We start from the raw sequence: 20,183 nt of genomic DNA, 5'->3' as shown, positions 1-20,183 counted from the left end.
AGCAGGTTCTCTTGAAGGTGAAGCTGAGCTGTGCACCTCTGTGGCTGCCACGACGTGCAGTGTTTGCCTGCACACCCTGTGTCAGGTTCCATGCTCGGCCTGGAGGCTACAGAGATCTGAAGAACATTGTTCCCATCCCCCAGGGAGCTCATGATCTAGATGGGAAGACCACACATGCACACCTGAGCGCGGGAATGTGTGTTAAATAATGGCAGAGGTAATAATAACAGGTGAGTGATGGAGCAGTTTGAAATCGTGGGGAGCGATGTGTGCTGGTGGTTCAAAGAGGGATCCCTGGAGGAAAGCTTGGGATGTTCCCATTAGGCAATATGATGGACGTGTGTGCCAGGTGTTCTGCATCGTTTCAGCCTTCCCCATGCCCACGTGATGCCTCCATCCTTTCAACATTCACCAAGTACCTACCAACCATGAGGCTCCATGTCAGGAACAGTAATTATGTGGGTCATCAACAAGCTTATAATATTGAAGGGCCTTGTAGTCTGATGAGTCATTTCAAAAAACTAACCTGTAGAAGTATGTGTGACTTTTTGTGGGGCTCCTAACAACGGCAGTCCTGCTAATATCCATGGTGAGGCACAACAGCGGCAAAGCCATTCACTTCACTACCGTATATCTGTTAAGCTCTGTGAAGCACGATGTGGTGGTAGGAAGTCTTTTCTTTCCATTCATCATAAAAAAAAATAGAAAAAAACATATACATAGAAAAAAACATGAAAAAATAGAATAACAAATCATATAATAGACCATGAACACACACATCAACCAGCTTCAACAATTAGCAGCTCACGGCAAATATTGTTTCACCTTTAGCCTCATCTAGCTCCACCATCTTGTATTATTTTGGAGAAAATCCCCAACATCATATAATTTCACTGGTGAATATTTTAGTATATATCTCTGAAGAATAAGGATGCTGTTCTTCTTTTAAGACATATCCACAATACTAGTATCACGCATTTAAATTTCCTGAACCTCAATTTTCTTATCTGTCAAATGGGCATAATGATATCTATCCTGCAGGGCTGTTAGAGTTTTATATAGAGTGCTTAGTCTAGTAGCTAACCACAGTCATGTTCATATTATAATGTGTATGATCTTTGCTAGGCAAAGTGGAGGAAAATAAAAGAACCCCAAAGCATGATTTCTGACCCCAGACTTTCCAGTCTAATTAGAAAAACTAAGAAACATATTAGTTGTGTGTGTTAGTTCTGCTTTCATAGGACACTTTGCATGGGAAATGATATTTAGTGAATTTCTGCCATGAAATGCAGTGACATTTTCATATGTTCAGGATCTATATCAAGGGAGAAATGCTTACTTAAATAATTAGTCTCAGTAACAAAGGACCAAACAGAATCCCAATTCTTGAATTGCCCAATTCTTCTTCTTTTGAATAGAATTAAATTACATTACCTGAATTTTTTAACACTCAACACATATATTCTTTCTTTCTTACACAATCTACACATAACATCACACAAACATATAAAATCTGTCTTGCATACACACAGGTCTTGCATCTTTTTTTATACACTTTTGACTTGGTTATGTGGTAGCTTTTATAATTTCCAATTACTGACCTTTTGAGTTGAATTTTGTCAGTCTTATCAGTTCATATTATTACTAACGGTCTTTATGTCTCAAGATCTGTATTAATTCCCTCAGAGTACTGGCCATTCATATAAAATTCCCTGGACAATTATTCAGCAGCAGGAAGTGTTTTTATTCTGGTAGCAAACACTATTTCATGCTAATGCCCTTGTGTCTCAGGGTTTGTACAAGTACAAAGAAGAAAAGGCACTGAATTCAATAGCTTGGCCTTTCCTTTTATTTTCTGTCAGCAATTTTCAGTTGGTTTTTTCCTTGTAAGCCATTTGGAAAATGAGCAATTTTTATTTTCTGAATGATACCAAGCTTCAAATAATATAAATTACAGGGGTCAGTGCTTAGGAATCGTGATGAAAACTCAACAACAAAAAAACAAACAACCTGATTTTAAAATGGGCAAAGGGCTTGAATAGACATTTCTCCAAAGAAGATGTACAAATGGCCAATAAGCACATGAATGGATGCCCAGCATCGCTAATCATTAGGACAATGCAAATCAAAACCACAATGAGATACCGTCTCTTACCCATCAGGATGGCTACTATGAAAAAAACAAAACAAAACAGACAAAAAAATCCCAGAAAATAACAAGTGTTTGGGAGAATGTAGAGAAATTGGAACCCTTGAACGCTGTTAGTGGGAATGTAACATGGTACGGAAAACAGTATGGCAGTTTCTCAAAAAATTAAACATAGAATTATAACATGATACAGCAATTCCACTTCTGGGTATATACCCAAAAGAATTGAAATCAGGGACTCAGTGAGATATTGTACACCCATGTTCATAGCAGCATTATTCACAACAGCCAAAGGATGGAAGCAATCCAAGTGTCCATGGATGGATGAATGTATAAACACAATGTGGTATATACATACAATATTGTACAGCCTTAAAAAGGAAGGAAATTCTGACACAGGCTACAACATGAATGCACCTTGAAGACATTAATGCTAAGGGACATAAGCCAGTTACAAAAGAACAAATACTGTATAATTCCACTTACATCATGACTACCTAGAGTAGTCAAACTCACAGAGACAGAAAGTAGCACAATGGTTTCTAGGGCCTGGGAGACGGGGAAATGAGGAGCTGTTGTTTAATGGGTAGAGTTCGAATTTTGCAAGATGGAAAATGTTCTGTGGAGGGATGGTGGTGATGTTTGCACAATAATGTGAATGTACTTAATGCCACTGAACTGTACACTTAAAAATGATGATAATGATAAATGCTGGAGAGGGTGTGGCGAAAAGGGAACCCTCCTGCACTGTTGGTGGGAATGTAAATTGATACAGCAACTATGGAGAACAGTATGGAGGTTCCTTAAAAAACTAAAAATAGAACTACCATATGACCCAGCAATCCCACTACTGGGCATATACCCTGAGAAAACCATAATTCAAAAAGAGACATGTTCATTGCAGCACTATTTACAATAGCCAGGACGTGGAAGCAACCTAAATGTCCATTGACAGATGAATGGATAAAGAAGATGTGGCACATATATACAATGGAATATTATTCAGCCATAAAAAGAAACGAAACTGAGTTATTTGTAATGAGGTGGATGTCTGTCACACAGAGTGAAGTCTGTCACACAGAGCGAAGTAAGTCAGAAAGAGAAAAACAAATACCGGATGCTAACACATATATATGGAATCTAGAAAAATAGTACTGATGAACCAAGTGGCAGGGTAGGAATAAAGACACAGATGTAGAGAACGGACTTGAGGACACAGTGGGGGGGAGGGGAGGCTGGGACAAAGTGAGAGAGTGGCATGGACATATATACACTACCAAATGTAAAATAGATAGCTAGTGGGAAGCAGCCGCATAGCACAGGGAGATCAGCTCTGTGCTTTGTGACCACCTAGAAGGGTGGGGTGGGTGGGTGGGAGGGAGATGCAAGAGGGAGGGAATATGGGGATGTATGTATACATATAGCTGATTCACTTTGTTATACAGCAGAAACTAACACAATATTGTAAAGCAATTATACTCCAACAAAGGTGTAAAAAAACAAACAACAAAAAAACACCCCAAAAAACAAATAAACAAAAAAATGATGATGATGAAGGGAAAGGGGGAGGGGCATTATAAGGGTAGGGGATTAAGAGGTACAAACTATTATGTTTAAAATAAGCTATAAGGATATATTGTATAATGCAGGGAATATAGCCAATATTTTATAATAACTATAAATTGTGAATTATATATGGTATACCTATAACTTATGTAATATTGTGCATCAACTATATTTCAATAGAAATTTTTTAAAATAGTAATAATGGTAAATGTTATGCTATATGTATTTTACCGTAATTAAAAATTTAAAAAATCTGTAGTAAAAATGAGTCATGATGACAATACTAATATAGACTTTAATATACCAGGAGCTGGTTTTTTGTTTTGGGGTGTTTTTTTTTTTTTTTTTTGGTTTTATTGGGTCTTAGTTGCGGCACTCAGGATCTTAGTTGTGGCATGCAGGCTCCTTAGTCGCGGCATGCAGGCTCCTTAGTTGCGGCATGCATGCAGGATCTAGTTCCCAGACCAGGGATGGAACCCAGGCCTCCTGCATTGGGAGCATGGAGTCTTACTCACTGGACCACTAGGCAAGTCCCATCCAGGAGCTGTTTTTAGAACTTTACGTAAGTTAACTCACTTGATCCTCACAATGACCCTATGAGCACCATTATTATCCCCATTTTACAGATGAGAAAGCTAAGGCACAAAACGGTAGAGTGATGTGACCATGGTCATATAGCCTATAAGTGGCAGAGCTGCGATTTGAAGACAGGCCATCTGGCTCCAGAGTCTGTGGTTTCAGGGACCTAATCCCAGTACATAGACACACTGAGGAGGCACTGAAAGTTTATATTCAAGGCAGGATTGCCTTGAGTACTCAACGATCAACTGTTGAAATGAGAAGAGGCTAAGAACATAGTGCACACTCGCTTGTGTGAACAAAAAGCCTTCAGAAGGAGTTGCCTGGACCGACTACTACTAGATGGATTGTCTTGAGAAGCGGGGAGCCAGGGCTTGAAGCTCTGTGGGCCGCAGAGTTGTCGGGAACCTCCAGTGGACACCAGGACTGAGAGGGTATATTACCAACATTTATTGTGAGCTTGGCATGTGCCACATTCTGTTCTAAGAGTTTACATGTCTTAACACAGCCAATGCTTAGAGCAGCCCTACGGAGCACTTCTGTTTTAATGACGAGGAGATAGGGGAATTCCCTGGTGGTCCAGTGGTTAGGACTCTGCACTTTCACTGCTGTGGGCCCAGGTTCGATCCCTGGTTGGGAAACTAAGATTTCGCAAGCTGTGCCATGCAGGCCAAAAATAAATAAACAAATAAAGATGAGTAGAAGGGTGGAGTGCTTAAGGAACCTGCCCAAGACCACACAGCTAATGGTGGTACAGAAGCCAGGAGCTGTCATATCCAAGCACGATTGCTGGAGTTTTAATCCCTTTATGTGAAATGGAGTTGACGATTGCTGGCTCTGAAAGGTTTGTCACGATGAAAATAAATATGAGAGGACTTTGGAAAGCAGGTAGAACAATTCCAAAGTGGACCAGCATTTGCCTTTTGCTGGTTCTAGGTTTGGGCCAGAATTCTCTGATCTCCTCTTACTTGTTGAAAATTCTTTTATACGGGCCTCTCACTGTTGTGGCCTCTCCCGTCGTGGAGCACAGGCTCCGTACGCACAGGCTCAGCGGCCATGACTCACGGGCCCAGCCGCTCCGCGACATGTGGGATCTTCCCGGACTGGGGCATGAACCCGTGTCCCCTGCATCGGCAGGCGGACTCTCAACCACTGCGCTACCAGGGAAGCCCCCAAAATTCTATTTTTGAGAATCTTAAGCCTGAGCGTCCCGTTCAGGGACACTTAGGAAAGCCCCATCCCAGGACCAGTTCCTCAGAAGATGCCTGCAGTAGGGAAATAACCCTGGTCATAGGAGCCAAATTCTCTGCTCAGTAGCTGACAGGTGCCATCAACCATCTCAGGACAGACAGCCTCAAGGAAGTTAAAAGTAATGGCACTTGTACCCTTCTCTGAAGGCAACAGAGCACACATACCTAAAAGCAAGGAGGCATACATGTGACTATATGTAAACAGATATGTATTCTCACAGATATGTATGAGCACGAACCTAGATGCATACATATTATATATGCACACACGCACACAAATGATTTTGGGAGTGCTAGAAAAATCACTGAAGGAAGAATGTGAATAAGTGGCAGCTTGTCAGAAACAGAAAAAATGAATCTAAGAAGAAAGTGGTAACATGAAATAACAGAAAGTTCATGGGCTTTGGAGTCAGATGATCTTAGCCTCAAGTTCCTGCTCTGCCGCATATTAACTGCGTGACCTCAAGCGAGCTGGTTAACCTCTCTGAGTCCTACTCTTTCATCCTGTGAAATGGGTATAAGTATTCCTACCCTACAGGTTTTTGTGAAGAGAAAATGTGACAGGGAAAGCATCTATCTGGGACCTGGTCACCTCTCTGGTAGGTGCCAATAAATATTGTATTTTTTTCCCACTAAGATGAACATACTGATAAGTGCTTGCCTCGTTCTGTATCCTGGTGCCCAGTAATCCCTGGTGCTCTGATGCAGGAGGAGATCTAAAGATAACCTTTCATTTTCCAGAAGTGGATCTTATAGATGGCTCAGAGTTTTGAGGTGCCTGGGACTAGCTTGGGTCTGCTTCCTAACCTTAGAGAGATTTTCTAACTGAATTTTTCTGACAGAGTTTTACTTGCTGTGTACTGAATTCTATAGGTAACGTGCCCAAGGAAACCAAATAAAGTTGGCATGGTCTTGGCGCAATGAATCAAGATCCAGAGCCATGAGACCCCTGGCTGGTTCCAGATCTCCGGCATGCCCACACCCCTGCTGTTCGCGCTGTGATTCCTACTCCCAGGTAAGAAGTACTTTGCCCTGGAATCTCTACCTGGGAGGTGAGCTGTGTCCGGGCCCATCTCCTGTGCTCACCTGGCCTGCTTGGTCTCATTTCCCCCATGGAGATCTTTGCCCTCCTGCTTCTGGGAGGATCCCTCTCCCGTGGTGCAGGACTGTGCTCTTTGGTTGGGGCTGGACAGGTGATAAGAAGCTGGATGGGTTCTCTAGCTCTGTCCCTGGTTGACATCTTTCCCACACCATTCCACTCAGAACATCTGTTCATATTGTTTGTCAGGTGACCGCAAGGGTTTGGTTGAAACATTCCTGGCCACGGGACAAACTGGGAACTTGGCCAGCCTTTCAGCTGGACTCTCCCCACGTTCTCTGTTTTTTTCCTCCTGCTCTTCTCTTCATAGCTGTCTCTGCATCTTCAGACTCGCATGTTCCCTTATCCCCTTCCACACCCCATGCTGTGGATGGCATCTTCTTCACCCAGGCCCACCCTCATCTGCAGTGCCCCCTCCAAAGTTACCCTTCCTTCCATGTGAACAGCCATGTTACTGCTCTTGGTTAGACGTTAGGAAGAAAGCAAGGTGATCTAGCCTGTGTTTGGGAATCACCTAGCTGCCTTTAAATCAGCAATGACTGGCTCACTAGCTCTGTGCCTTATAAGATATTTAATCTTTCTGAGCCTTAAGTACAAATTTTTAAAATGAGGACAGTAACAACTATTTGTTGGCCTAATTGCCACTTTCTCCATAAATAATGCCAAATCTCTTTTTCTTTCTTCTTCTTGTTTTTTTTCCCCTTGGACTACGCTTCCTGGAAGCCAAGTCTGAGTATGTAAGAGAAGAATAAAGCCCGTTTTGTGTGTGAAGAGCTGGAGTACAAAGAACGTAGAACTTAATTCTGGCTCAGTTCTTGGCTGGGTGACTTTTGGCAAGTTATCCAAACTTTCTTATTCTTTATGATATTATCTTTAAAATGGCAATACAAATAATTTTTTATTTTTTATTTTTTCTTATTATAAGAATGTATGACAGTGCTTTATGTGTTGTGAAAATTTGTGCGAATATCATGCACAGCTACTGTTGTGATATTCTCTCTTCTGGCTAGAGAGATGTCCTTCAAAAGCTACTTCTCACACCTGCTTTGTTTCCTTCTTATTTCCCTGCTATGAGATTGTGAATTTTTGGATAAAAGGGAGTGGAGAATGTCCATAGCAGCATTATTTGTAACAGCAAAAAAGTGGAAACAATCCAAATGTCCATCAATGGATGAATGGAAAAACAAATTGTTGTATATTCTTACAATGGAATATTATTCAGCAATAAAAAGCAATGAAGTGAACCTTGAAAACATTATGGCAAGTGAAAGAAGCCAGTCACAAAAGTCAAATAGTGTATGATTCCATTTATGTGAAATGTCCAGAATAGGCAAATCGTGGGAGACAAAGTAGACTGGTGGTTGCCAAGAGCTGGCAGAGGTGGGAATGGAGGGCAGGCGATGGGGAATGACTGCTAATGAGAAGGAGTTTCTTTTTGGGGTGATGAAATGTTCTAAAATTCATTCTGTACAGCTGTGTGAATATACTAGAAGTCATTGAATGGTGTACTTTAAATGGGAGAATTGTATGGTATGGGAATTAATCTTCATGAGGCTGTTATATATTTTTTAAAAAGGAGTGGCGATACAACTCTGCTTTTCCTCTTTTATCCCCTGGTCTGATACCCGTAGGGAGTTCCCTTGGGGAAAGTTTGGCTGCACTTGGCCCCCTGACTTGAGTCCATTTTCCGTGCGCCGTTGCTGGTTTCTCCCTTGTCCCCTTTGGACGGGACCAAATCCTCCGTGACAAAGCCCCCTTCACTGTCCTGCCGTTGGCTCCATGCACTGAGGACTCTAATAAACTCCTGCCTCCTGTGCTGTAACATAGTTTCGTGAGGGTGGGGAACTCACCTTGGTGCTCCCCCAGTGAGAGACGCCAAATAGCTATTGTTGAGTGAATGGCTGATGGGGAGGTTGGGGTATGGGGAGGGGGAATGACTGCTAACGGGCGGGGGTGATGAAATGCCCTAAAATGGATTCTGCTGATGCTTAGTGTTATTCACCTAACAAAGGGGTTCTCCTTATGTTCGTTTAGATATTGACCTCTAATATATCAATACCTCTTAAGGGTTTGTTTACACCTCCTCGGGGCCTGTAAGACCCTCACTGGGACGTGGCAGAGTTCTCCCATTTAATCCTTGCAGCAACGAGGAAGGGGCTAAGAGGCGTGTTCAGGGCTGGAGAGATGGAGGGCCATTATTCACTCCCAGGCCTGCTAAGCTTCCAGAACCCACCCTCTTTATGATACCTCTGTGGCCTAATGGAGCACTGATAGCATTGGAAGGGGAGGGTGATTGGGAAGGCTGAAGAATAAAGAAAAGCTCCAAGTCACTGCTAATCAAGGACCCCTAGGAAATGCATGTGAAGCATCTCCAATATGAGGGCGATTCACTGAGGTCTCCACCACCTCTTCAGGGTCACAGTCAATGAGTTGCACAGCTGGTGTCAAATATGCTCACCCCCTGCTGACCCAAGCCTGCCTCCCAGCAGCAGCAAGGGTCCTCTTGGTGATGTGGAAGCGCCTGTGCGCGGAGCTGGGTGCCACGTGATCACTCAGGGTCCTCAGCTGCAGCCCCTGGGCCAGGTGCCTCCACTGACGGCGAGGTTCCTGAGCTTGGGGCTTCACTTCCTAGTCAGAAAATCCCGCCAGGCAAAGCCAAGAAGACACGAGCAGCAGCATCATTAAATTATAACAAGCCCTGAAACTCAGACTCAGCCCTGGGTCTGTTTGCCTTTGCGGTCAGGAGGAAGCGTGTGATTGGCTGGCTGAGCTCGGCCTAGAAGGCCTTATCGCTGGCTGGTTATTATTTGATTAAAGAGGGCTTCCTCCTCCTGTGGTGTTTCGAAGCTGTGCTGGGAGAGTTGCCGCTGCCCGGGGAATTTTTCTGAGGTTACTACCGAGCACCCAAAGTCCTTCAGTCTTTGGCCGCACAAACAAGCACCCCGAAGAGATTTTCATTCAGCCCCACACTCAGGCTGGGGCTGTTTTCTCCAGAGTCTCCATCAGCTTTGCTAATCAACTGGTTGGAAATAATTCCTCAAACAGCACAAAGTCAAGGATACAGGTATTAAAAAATTTTTTTTTCTGGGGCTGTTGGTCTAATTTCTTAGGATGTCAAGACGTTAGAAGTGGGGGTGGGGAAAAGGCTGGGGCAGTACAATGGAAAGCAGGAAAGGCAGAAAAAGTGGAGGAAGGAAGTGGAAGGAGAGAGAACTCAGAATCTTGGAATTCTACAGGAAGGCACAGCCAAGGAATGAGCTGTCTGCAGCTGGAGAGAGGTGTAAGCGCGATCGTGAGGTCTCGTTCGGGTCTGCGCGTTTTGCCCCCATGAAATCCTTCCCCAGGTCTAGCTGCCCCCTTGGTCGCCTTGTCATCCTTCCCGCTGGCTCAGAACCCCAAAGTCCTGAGCGGGTTCTGCACACTTTATGAGAAATCCAGTTGCTTCAGCTTGAAACGTTGTCAGACCTGATCCTCAAAGCCCTACTCGGTGGTACCAACCCTCGTGATGTTGGCATCAGAGAAGGAAGAGTGGGACCAAGCTCCTTGTTTAGGAGGATTTCTCCCACTTTGTCTGGGATCTGCACCTGCTGTGTCTTGTCCATTCTCATCCTCATTATAGTCCCACCTCGGTGGTGTTTTTTGAGCTTGAGGTGGGCAGACAGAGCTTGACGTCAAAGGACTTCCTTGCTATGGATGGAAGCTGGGCTCCTTGCGGTTCCAGCAGGGACTGAATCACTTGGAATGAAGTTGAAAGGGAGAAAAGTATGGATTCCGTCCTCTCTAATTGGTAGGTTTAGCTGGAGGTGGTTGAGGAGAGGATATGATACAAAAATAAGAAAAAGGATTTTATTTTGGCATTAACTGGAAAAGAATACTTTTATGCTAAATGGCTATTCTTTTTTTTTTTTTAAAGGAATTTTGCCTTTAAAAAAAAATTATTTATGGCTGTGTTAGGTCTTTGTTTCTATGCGAGGGCTTTCTCTAGTTGCAGCAAGTGGGGGCCACTCTTCATCGCGGTGCGCAGGCCTCTCACTATCGCGGTCTCTCCTATTGCGGAGCACAGGCTCCAGACGCGCAGGCTCAGTAATTGTGGCTCACGGGGCTAGATGCTCCACGGCATGTGGGATCTTCCCAGACCAGGGCTCGGACCCGTGTCCCCTGCATTGGCAGGCAGACTCTCAACCACTGTGCCACCAGGGAAACCGTAAATGGCTATTCTTTTTTTTTTTTTTTTTTTTTTTTTTTTGCGGTACGCGGGCCTCTCACTGCTGTGGCCTCTCCTGCTGCGGAGCGCAGGGTCAGCGGCCATGGCTCACGGGCCCAGCCGCACCGCGGCATGTGGGACCTGGGCACGAACCCGTGTCCCCTGCATCGGCAGGTGGACTCTCAACCACTGCGCCACCAGGGAAGCCCCAAATGGCTATTCTTAAAACTGATTTTTCCCTGTAGATTTTAGGTTAAGAGATAGCCATGCCAACTGCATTTCCTTTCTCTAGTCTTGGTGGCTGTCTTAATCTCCAAATGTTTCCATCTGTGTTGTCTTAACTCTTGAGTGTTTGTATCTGGATTGTCCCTGCTTTGTTAGCTGCAGCAGGATGCTATCAAGGCTTGGTCTCACAAAACTGCTCCACAGGATGGAAGATCGTTCTTCTTGCTGACTGCTTTGTGGTTCCCAGGGAGTTTTCTCTACTGAGGCCCTTTTGTATTTCTTGAGACTCTTCAGAGTAATTGGTCTGAGAAGTTCATCAAAGTGAATCCTGCTTCCCCCTCATAATTTTAAGGGAACTATCAAGAGGTAGAGGATAAGCGCAGTACACAAGGTTATGCTTCCTGGACCCTGATCTAGCACCTGGCTTGGCAAGACTGGGCACCTGCCCGGGGACACCGGCTCGGAGCTGTCCTCTGTTCTAGAGCATCCCTCTCCTGCTCCTCCTCTCTCCCAGATGTCTTGGGCATCTGGTTCTAGAACATCACAGCCCCAAAAACCTAAGCCAAGGCCCGCAGGTTAAGGGAATCTCCCTAGTCTGCTAATCTTGGTTAGAAGAGTAGTGCAGCATGGGGGAAGGGTCATTCAGATCCATTGCTGAAGTTTGCTTTTTCAACTTATTTAAATTGTCTAAGCCCCAAGTTCCTCATCTGTAAAATAGGTATAATACTCCTCTCATGGGGTTACTTCGCGAATAGAGATTCTGCTTTCAATAAATAGCGGTGTGTGCCTACTGTGCGTGAGGCATTGGGATATAGTAGAGAATGAGGCAGAGGAAGCTCCCTGCCCCCCTGGAGGTTACAGGTAAATGGGGTGGGGGGTGATAGGCAGTAAAAAAAAATCACACAAATAAATAGGTCATCCCCATCTGTGATGAGAAAAAGAACAAAGGACCTGATCTGGATGGGGGTGGAAAGCTAGTCAAGAAAGCCCTCTTTGAAGAACTGAATGATTCCTAAGACTGAGTCGCTGCTCTCTGGTGTTTTATGATTCCTTGACCCACAGCAGGATAGAGCCAGTTCATACCAGAGCCTTCTGACTCCCTGTCCAGTGCTCTTCTACCCAGCTGCCTCCACTGCTGGAGAGAGGCTGGGCCCAAACTCAGGGAGGGCAGGAGGAAGAATTGGCCGATTCTGTCTCCTAGAATCCCTTTTCTCCAGCACCTCCTTCCTACTCCCCAGCTGGAGCCCAGTATCCTCACTCCCCTGGGATCGTTTCTATCAGATGAAAATCCCTAACCCCTTCCCAGGGACACTGGGGTGGGAGGGGCCAGATAAGAGGCTCTCTGTGTCTTTCTCCCCCAGGTTCCTACACGTCCGTCCTGGATGACTAACCCACCTGGGGCGGTCATCTCTGGTGGTGAAATTCCACACACAAGCAGGCTGGGAGGAGAGGGAGCTGAGGATTTGGGGGTGGGCCCATCATCTTCTCTGGCTGCCCATGAGTGTGCCCAAGGCTGCCCCCTTCCTCACCCACTCAGCCTCCCAGGAGCATCGTGTTCCTTTTGCACTGTACACGGTGTCTTTTGTAAGCCTTCTGGCCGGGGCTTCAGTGACGGCTCTTGTAAGGAGCTGGTTAGCATTTTTTCCAGACAAAGCCAGTTGTGGGAGGTGATGGGGAGGCTAAACCTGCAGAGCGTGATGAAAGGAAATGGTCAGCCTCAGGCTCCTGAAAGAACAGCATCAGCATCTTCAATCCTCTCCCACCTTCCCCGTGGGGGACCCTGTCCCCGTGACCCTCAGAGGCATATTAATTCTCCCACCGTCTCCTCTTCCTTAGCTGGGGCCTCACTCTTTTGCCTTCAGCTGTCTGCGAGCCAGCCCCCACCTGTTGCTTGCTGGCCACAATAAGGCTTAGTAGGACCTCCCAGGGTCATCAGTGTTTTAGCCAGTGATGCCTGAAGGGGGCAGTCATGGTGGGAAGACAGGCAGTAGGATTGATACCTCAAGGCACATAACTGTCTTCAGCTGAATTCAAGATTTAAAATCCTGTGTTTGGTGGGAGAGTCACAGAGGATTGGATGGTGAGAAAGGAACAGAGATGCCATGCCATAAATAGTACACTACACAAGACCCTTTCCAACAAGACTTTGAATAGCGGGTAGTATCCCAAAGCAAATTCTCCCCAATAGGTCCTAAGAGGAAAATGGCAGGATACTTGCAATGGGAAACTCCCTCTCACCATTCACCACTCATCTCACCCACAGCCTTGCTAATTCCACCAAGGTGGAGCTCAGTTCTCCACCTGCCGAGCTGCATTTCAGATGTTTAGTGGGGCTCTGGTTGTCACACTGAGCTGGCTAATGAAAATGCTCCATCATCACCCCTGGGCTCCTGAGTCCTCTCCCCGCCCCGTCCTCCCCTTGCCTCAGCGCACTTGCTTGGTGAGCTTTGCATTTGGCCTCCACCCAGTGCCCAGTGGGGATGGCAGGATGTCTAGCTGAGGCTGGCTCTGTCTATTGTGCTTCAACATCCTGCCAAAAATCAGACTGCCTCAAAAAAAAAAAAAAAAAAGACACCCAAAATGAGTCTTGAAAGAAAGCAACATCCATTTCCCTGTGGGCTGGACTTTCTCTGCAGGGAAGGGGTACTTGTTGTGGAACTGAAGCCTGGTGTCTCCTGGTAACTGTGTCGGTGATGTTTTCTTTGAGTCAATTCCAGAAAGTGATTATGAGGAACGAGGGCCTGGGGAAAGTGCAAACCTCGGGACTGAGAACTCTCCTCAGACTTGGCGATGGGGAAACAGGAGGATCAGGCAGCAGGCAGGCAGGAGGCTGGCTGCTCCACACCCTCGGCCCTGCTTCTGTTCGGACAGCTGCTCAGACGCAGGCAGCAGGGCTGAGCCTTCGCTCAGTGCTCCCCTGGCACCCTCCTGGGGCAGCAACAGTCCCAGCTCCCATCAAGCTCCCCTTGGGGCACACTTTAATTATCTTGTGGGCTGATGCTCAGGGTGAGCCTGCCAGGTAGGATGGAGGTAGAGCCCCCTTCCACTACACCAGGCAGAAACTGCGTGCGTGATTAGATAATAGAAAATGTGCCTTCCAATCCGCAGATCATGTGGGTCCTGGAAGCAGCACTGTGTGTCCCTTGTGTTTGCCATTGCTCCTTCGAAGGCCCGCTTGCTACACTACCACATCTAATTAGCTCTGGGACTCAGAGCAACAAGGTACAGACACTACTCTCAAGGAACTTAAAGCACAGTGGAAGAGACGGGTAACTAAACAAGCAACGTCCCGTAGCATTACAGCATAGAGGGTGCCTCCATAGAGCAGTGGTTTATTCTTAGGGCAACTCCTGTGCCCCCATTTCTACCCCTCCTCCCTCCCTATCCTTGGCCTGGAATATCTTCTCCATTCAAGCTGGGTCTCAAGTCTAATTCTTCTCCACACAACTCCAGTGGCTACTCACAGTACCCAGATTCCAGACCGCAGAGAGGTGCTGGTCTATGAGGTTTTTCCAGTCTCTGGTGACATAAGAACTAAGGACAAAGTAGCACGTCTTTAAGATGGCTATGGGTATTCAATTTGAGAAACTTCCCCTTGTTCTGAGAGTCTGTCCATCCTGCTTGTTGGGTTGTTAAAACATTCTTTCTTTATTAAATGATGTTGTTTGTAGATTGTCGATTTCTGTTGAGTTTAATTTTAATATTATGACTGGGCAGAATAAAAAAGTGATAGCTCGGGCTTCCCTGGTGGCGCAGTGGTTGAGAGTCCGCCTGCCGATGCAGGGGACGCGGGTTCGTGCCCCGGTCCGGGAGGATCCCACATGCCGCAGAGCGGCTGGGCCCTTGAGCCATGGCCGCTGGGCCTGCGCGTCCGGAGCCTGTGCTTCACAACTGGAGAGGCCACAACAGTGAGAGGCCCGCGTACCGCAAAAAAAAAAAAAAAGTGATAGCTCAAGGTCTGGGAATCATTGCCCTTCAAGCTGCTCATCCCTGAAATTAGCACCCATGTCCAGACCCAAGCAGGAGCCCCTGGGGTGTCTTTCTTAGTATCTGATTTTCCTGTCTGCAGCAGAGTGGCAGAGCTGATATATTCAAATTCCACTCACTTCCCCAAGACACTTAGCTGCCTGTGGCAGCCAAATCCTTAAATAGACACTACTGTTTTCTTGGCATCCCAGGCTCCTGTATGTTTAATGCCTTGAATATCCGATTTCTGGGCCAAACTCATGAAAATCTAAAGGGGAATTATCTGTCTCAGAAAGCAGTTGCAATGGAAATAAAAGCCATTAGTACTCACTGTTATCAGGATGTTTAATTTTTCATTGAAATTTCAAGATAAAAGTCCATCTTCAGAGTTGTGTTAACTGAGATCTCCAGCTTCCACTGAGAGGCAGCTTAGAGACTGCTGGAAAAGATGCCAGTACCCTGGCTCAGGGTAGCCTTTTGGGGGCCCTCTGTTTGCCTTCTTAGGTTAGGGGACCTCGGGGTCAAAGCATCTCCTCTGGTTAAGTGAAGTCCATATTGCATCTGGCTACCCTGTCATTCTAGGTGTGATCTAGGGCATTGGAAGTCCCCCATGAAGCTTGATGGATAGAAGAAAATGTCCCCTAGGCAAACCAAATCCCGATGACACAAGTGATAAAGTCCAAATTCTTGGGCTGAAGTTGAGTGTTTGTGTTAAAAGTTGTTTAAAATGAGTGAATCATACTGGGCTTAGCTATTTAGCTGTAAGGAGGGTTTTGTTTTACCCATTTTGCAATGTTGGCTTTGCACTGTGATGGCGGTTGCAAAGGAGACCCTCATGTTTGCACTGAGTAAGTACTTCTTGGGGTCAAGGATATAACTTATGCGTGATGTTAGTGGACACCTCTTCTCCTTCTGTCCATCTCTCCCCTGGGACCCAACACACCTCTTGGCACATAAGAGGCCAAAAAATTGGTGGCAACAATGACGATGCAAAGGACTCATATGTTTTAGAGAGAATCAGTTTCTGGCAATATCTACTTGACCTAATATGACCACCCAATCATTAATATTTTTATCTTGCCTATTTAATTTTTAAAAGAAAATTATTTCTTTGACTTGATCCTTGTGTTTGGTTTGCAACCCTAAGGAAAGGAAGGAGGGGGTGTGTGAAGCTGGTGGCAGCAAAGGCCTCTAGGTGAGCACTCTGTGTTCTGAGTCTTGGTCTCCTAGTTCCAGAACCTCCCTTGGCTGCTTATTCAGGGGATGATCCAGACTGAAGAGCAACAGTCTTGGTCCTTTTGAACCTGTGGAATTGTGTTTGGTTTGCCTGGGCCATTATGCCAACATAGTCTTTCCTTCCCACTGAACCCATCCCTCTTATGGCAGGCAGGCTTCTGGCTGGCTAGCCTTGAGGTCTGGCAAGAACCGTTGTAGAAGGCTCCAGGGGATGTCATCAACCAGTTGTTGATGTATGAACCGGAGCAAGTCTCCTTATCTCTCTGGGTCATGGCTTCCTTGTGAAACATGCTGGATTAGATCAGAATTTCTCAACCTCAGCACGTTATGGGTCATAATTCTTTGTTCTGTGCATTGTAGGATGGTTAACGGCATCCTGGCCTCTACCCACTGGATACCAGTGAAACTCCTCCCCTTTGTGACAACAAAGCATTTCTCCAGACATTTCCAAATGTCCCCTGGGGAGCAAAATCACCCCCAGTTGAGAGCTACTGGATCAGATGATATCTGTGTTTGAGAAACCACATTAGGAGTTGTTCATTTATCCTATTTTATTGAGCTCCCACTATGTGTTGTAAACTGTATTAGGTTTTACAGCCTAAATATTTTTTTACAGATATTCTATTGAGAAAGCGCCATCTACTTCATGAAAAGCTGAATTAGGGTAGGACGGTATCTACACAGGCATTGAGGTAAAGCGTGAAAAGAAGAGCTAGAATTCCTGTTTGGATTCTTGCTAGCGTCATCTGTAAAACAGCAACGTTATACATTGTTGTGAGGACCTAATGCTCAGTGTATATAAAAGCACGTAGATCATAGTAGACACTCAGTAATTAAACTCATTTCCCTTTTCTCTCCCCCGACCCTGAGAGAATCAGATCTGCACAAACCAGTTACTTTGCCAGCCTTGCTCTGCTGTTTCTGGGAATCTATCCTTATCCCACCATGTGCCCACAACCTCCTTCCTGTCAAGCCAACACTGATATGTCATCTCAAAAATAAATCTTCAACTGTTTGTTTCGAGGAGAGCCCCAGATCTCTTGTACCACCAGATTGTTGAATTGGTCCATCCTTAAAGGGACTGCCTCTCCCTAGCAAAGAAAAAGATTCTCCAATAACCAGAGATTTGTAGACGCCACTGTTTCAGGTTGGCTTGACCACAGAAATGACAATAAGGAATTGAGGATGAGGAAACTCCCACTTTGTGGGTTATCAGCACTGCTCCTCCTGGGGCATGGATTGGGCTGTGGGTTTTATCATCTCTCCTGGGTTCTAAGTGTCTCAAGGACAAAGACCATGCGTTGAACTTCCATGGCAGGTCGTACACTATCTCCTCCGGACAAAACATCTTGGTATTTTGTAGCCTGACCCAAAGAAAACCATCATGTTATAGTAATAAAAAGTTAGGGCAGGGACTTCCCTGGTGACGCAGTGGTTGAGAGTCCGCCTGCCAATGCAGGGGACGCGGGTTCGTGCCCTGGTCCAGGAGGATCCCACATGCCGCGGAGTGGCTGGGCCCGTGAGCCATGGCTGCTGAGCCTGCACATCCGGAGCCTGTGCTCTGCAACGGGAGAGGCCACAACAGTGAGAGGTCCGCGTACCGCAAAAAAAAAAAAAAAAAAAAAAAAAAAAGTTAGGGCAGGGACTTCCCTGGTGGTGCAGTGGTTAAGAATCCGCCTACCAATGCAGGGGACCTGGGTTCGAGCCCTGGTCTGCGGAGATCCCACATGCCACGGAGCAACTAAGCCCGCGAGCCACAACTACTGAAGCCCGCATGCCACAACTACTGAAGCCCGCGTGCCTAGAACCTGTGGTCTGCAACAAGAGAAGCCACCACAATGAGAAGCCTGTGCACTACAACGAAGAGTAGCCCCTGCTGACCGCAACTAGAGAGAGCCCATGCGCAGCAGTGAAGACCCAATGCAGCCAAAAATAAATAAATAAATATTAAAAAAAAAAAAAAAAGTTAGGGCAAGGGAGTTTGAATCTGCATTTCCCTCTCTGGTCAGACTCTGACCAGGGGCTACAGGGCTCGTGAAGGCAGTGTAGTTCTCAGAAAAAAAAAAAAAAAGAAAAAAGGTTCAGGCTCAAATCCAAGCTTTGCCACTTACTCTCTGATTGACCTTGGGAAATTTATGTCACCTCCCTGAACTTTAGCTGTCATATCTGTGAGTCTGCAATCACAGGGGTTCCTCTTCATGAGGAATTAAATATGGAAAGCACATGGCACAATTCTGGTAAATACTAAGTGTTCAATAGAAATCAATTTTTATTAATAATATAAATGATCTGAAATAGTGGCTATTAACAACAATAAATATAGTAGATGTTAAACAGACAACAAAAAGATGGACGTCTGGGTGGATGAAAAGGTATGAAATTGACTCATTGTGTTACTGATAAGAAAATAGGCTCAGAAAAAGGAAGCGAGTGGCAAGGGGTACCCAGGACATCATTGCTGGTTAATGCAGAGCTGGGTCAGATGTTGCATCTCTAGATGCTGGTTCTACCATGCTGGGGCTGCCTTCCTGTGTTAGAGGGGAAAAAAATAACAACACTTGTTAAAGATGGCAAGGCAGGCTTTACTTGGGACCGCTGAGATAAATATAGGGACCAGTGCAATAAATATAGGGACCACTGCAATGGGATTTTACAGTGAGGGTGAGAGATTGGGCTCAACTCCAAGTACAGCCTGGGCAAGTGAGGATTTACAGCTAAAGGGCAGGTTGGGGGTCAGTGGGTGGAAAATTACCAAGAAGAAACATCATGGGTGAGGGGGATTCTGGGTAAACTGACCCAACAGGATTCTTTGCTGAAGTCTCGGGTGTCAGATATCACCTGGGGGATGGCAGAGGATAACGAACCCAATCAGATATCAAAGGTGGGGGCTCTGGTGAAACTGACTTAGCAGCGTTCTTTCAAAAACTGGATTTTACAAGAAAGCACACACATGGGCCTCGGAAAAGTTTCAGGAGCCTGACTAAGGTTTGAATCTTTGTCACTATTCAAACATTTAAAGCCCATGTTTAGAAAATTGCATACAGATTGAGGAAAATGCACCTCTTGGTTTGAGAGCCACATGCTGTTTCCAGAGGGACACTTTCTTCAGGGTAAGAGAGAAATGAGTATTTTGTCTACAGTGTTTCTAATGCCCTAGGGCTGCCTGAGAGAAAAACAGGGCAGGGAGTAGGCCTTGTCCCCAAGGCTCCAGCATAGCCAAGCGCTATAGAAACCACCTTTGTCCCTACCTCCCATCTTCCCAAAGTTCAGCCCTTACCCTGCAGCCCAGGCTCAAGGGACTGGTGAGTTGGTCTTTTGCGTTAATGCTGATATTCAGTTTCGAGAGCCACTCTGATTAAACACCTGGGCACCAATATGTTCACCTTCTCAGTGAGGCTGCGGGAGATTCTCTGCGCTGGCTCTGACCTGTGATTCATATCTTGTCTTTCACCTCTTGCCAACAAACTCATACCTTTGCTTGAGAAGAAAAGACTGAAGTTTTCAGGCTCAGTGGTTGAGAGAGGAAGAGTTTTAATAGTCACAGTGCCTCGGGATACTTTATCCTTCCATCTTGCCTATCCTGGGCCTGCTTGGGATGGAGGGTATGTGTGGTCTATTAGGGTGTTGGCAGGTGAAATCACGGATAACTACAATATGAATGGAAACTTGGTTCAAACAGAATACCGTATTTGCGTCAAACTCTCCTGCGGTCTCAGTGATGGTTATAAGTTAGTTGAGAAGTTGAAGAAGTAGAATCATAACTCTTACCAGAACTCCATCGCCTATTTTGCCTTTTTAAACTTAGTTTATCTACCTGCTGTCTTTCTTATTTGAAGGGCACGCATTTTAATACTTTTCTTTTACTTCCCTCCTCTTTTGTTTAACCTCTTTCTAGCAAAGCACAGATAG

At 45.6% G+C, this 20,183-nt stretch overlaps 1 protein-coding gene across 2 annotated transcripts in view; it reads left to right on the top strand.

Annotated features, from left to right (window-relative positions):
- Positions 1-9,578: 9,578 nt before the first annotated feature.
- Positions 9,579-20,183, top strand: part of GPAM (glycerol-3-phosphate acyltransferase, mitochondrial) — a 70,912-nt gene continuing 60,307 nt past the window's right edge. For both annotated transcript variants that reach the window (XM_082601609.1, XM_082601606.1), the window contains exon 1: positions 9,579-9,707. The gene's annotated coding sequence lies outside the window, so the exon portion shown is untranslated. The remainder of the gene's footprint in view (positions 9,708-20,183) is intronic.

The sequence above is a fragment of the Mesoplodon mirus genome (genome assembly GCF_964341445.2).
Source record: "Mesoplodon mirus genome assembly, chromosome: 2".
Lineage (NCBI taxonomy): Eukaryota > Metazoa > Chordata > Mammalia > Artiodactyla > Ziphiidae > Mesoplodon > Mesoplodon mirus.
Note: the sequence above shows the minus strand (reverse complement) of the source record. Positions and strands in the feature narration are given on the sequence as shown.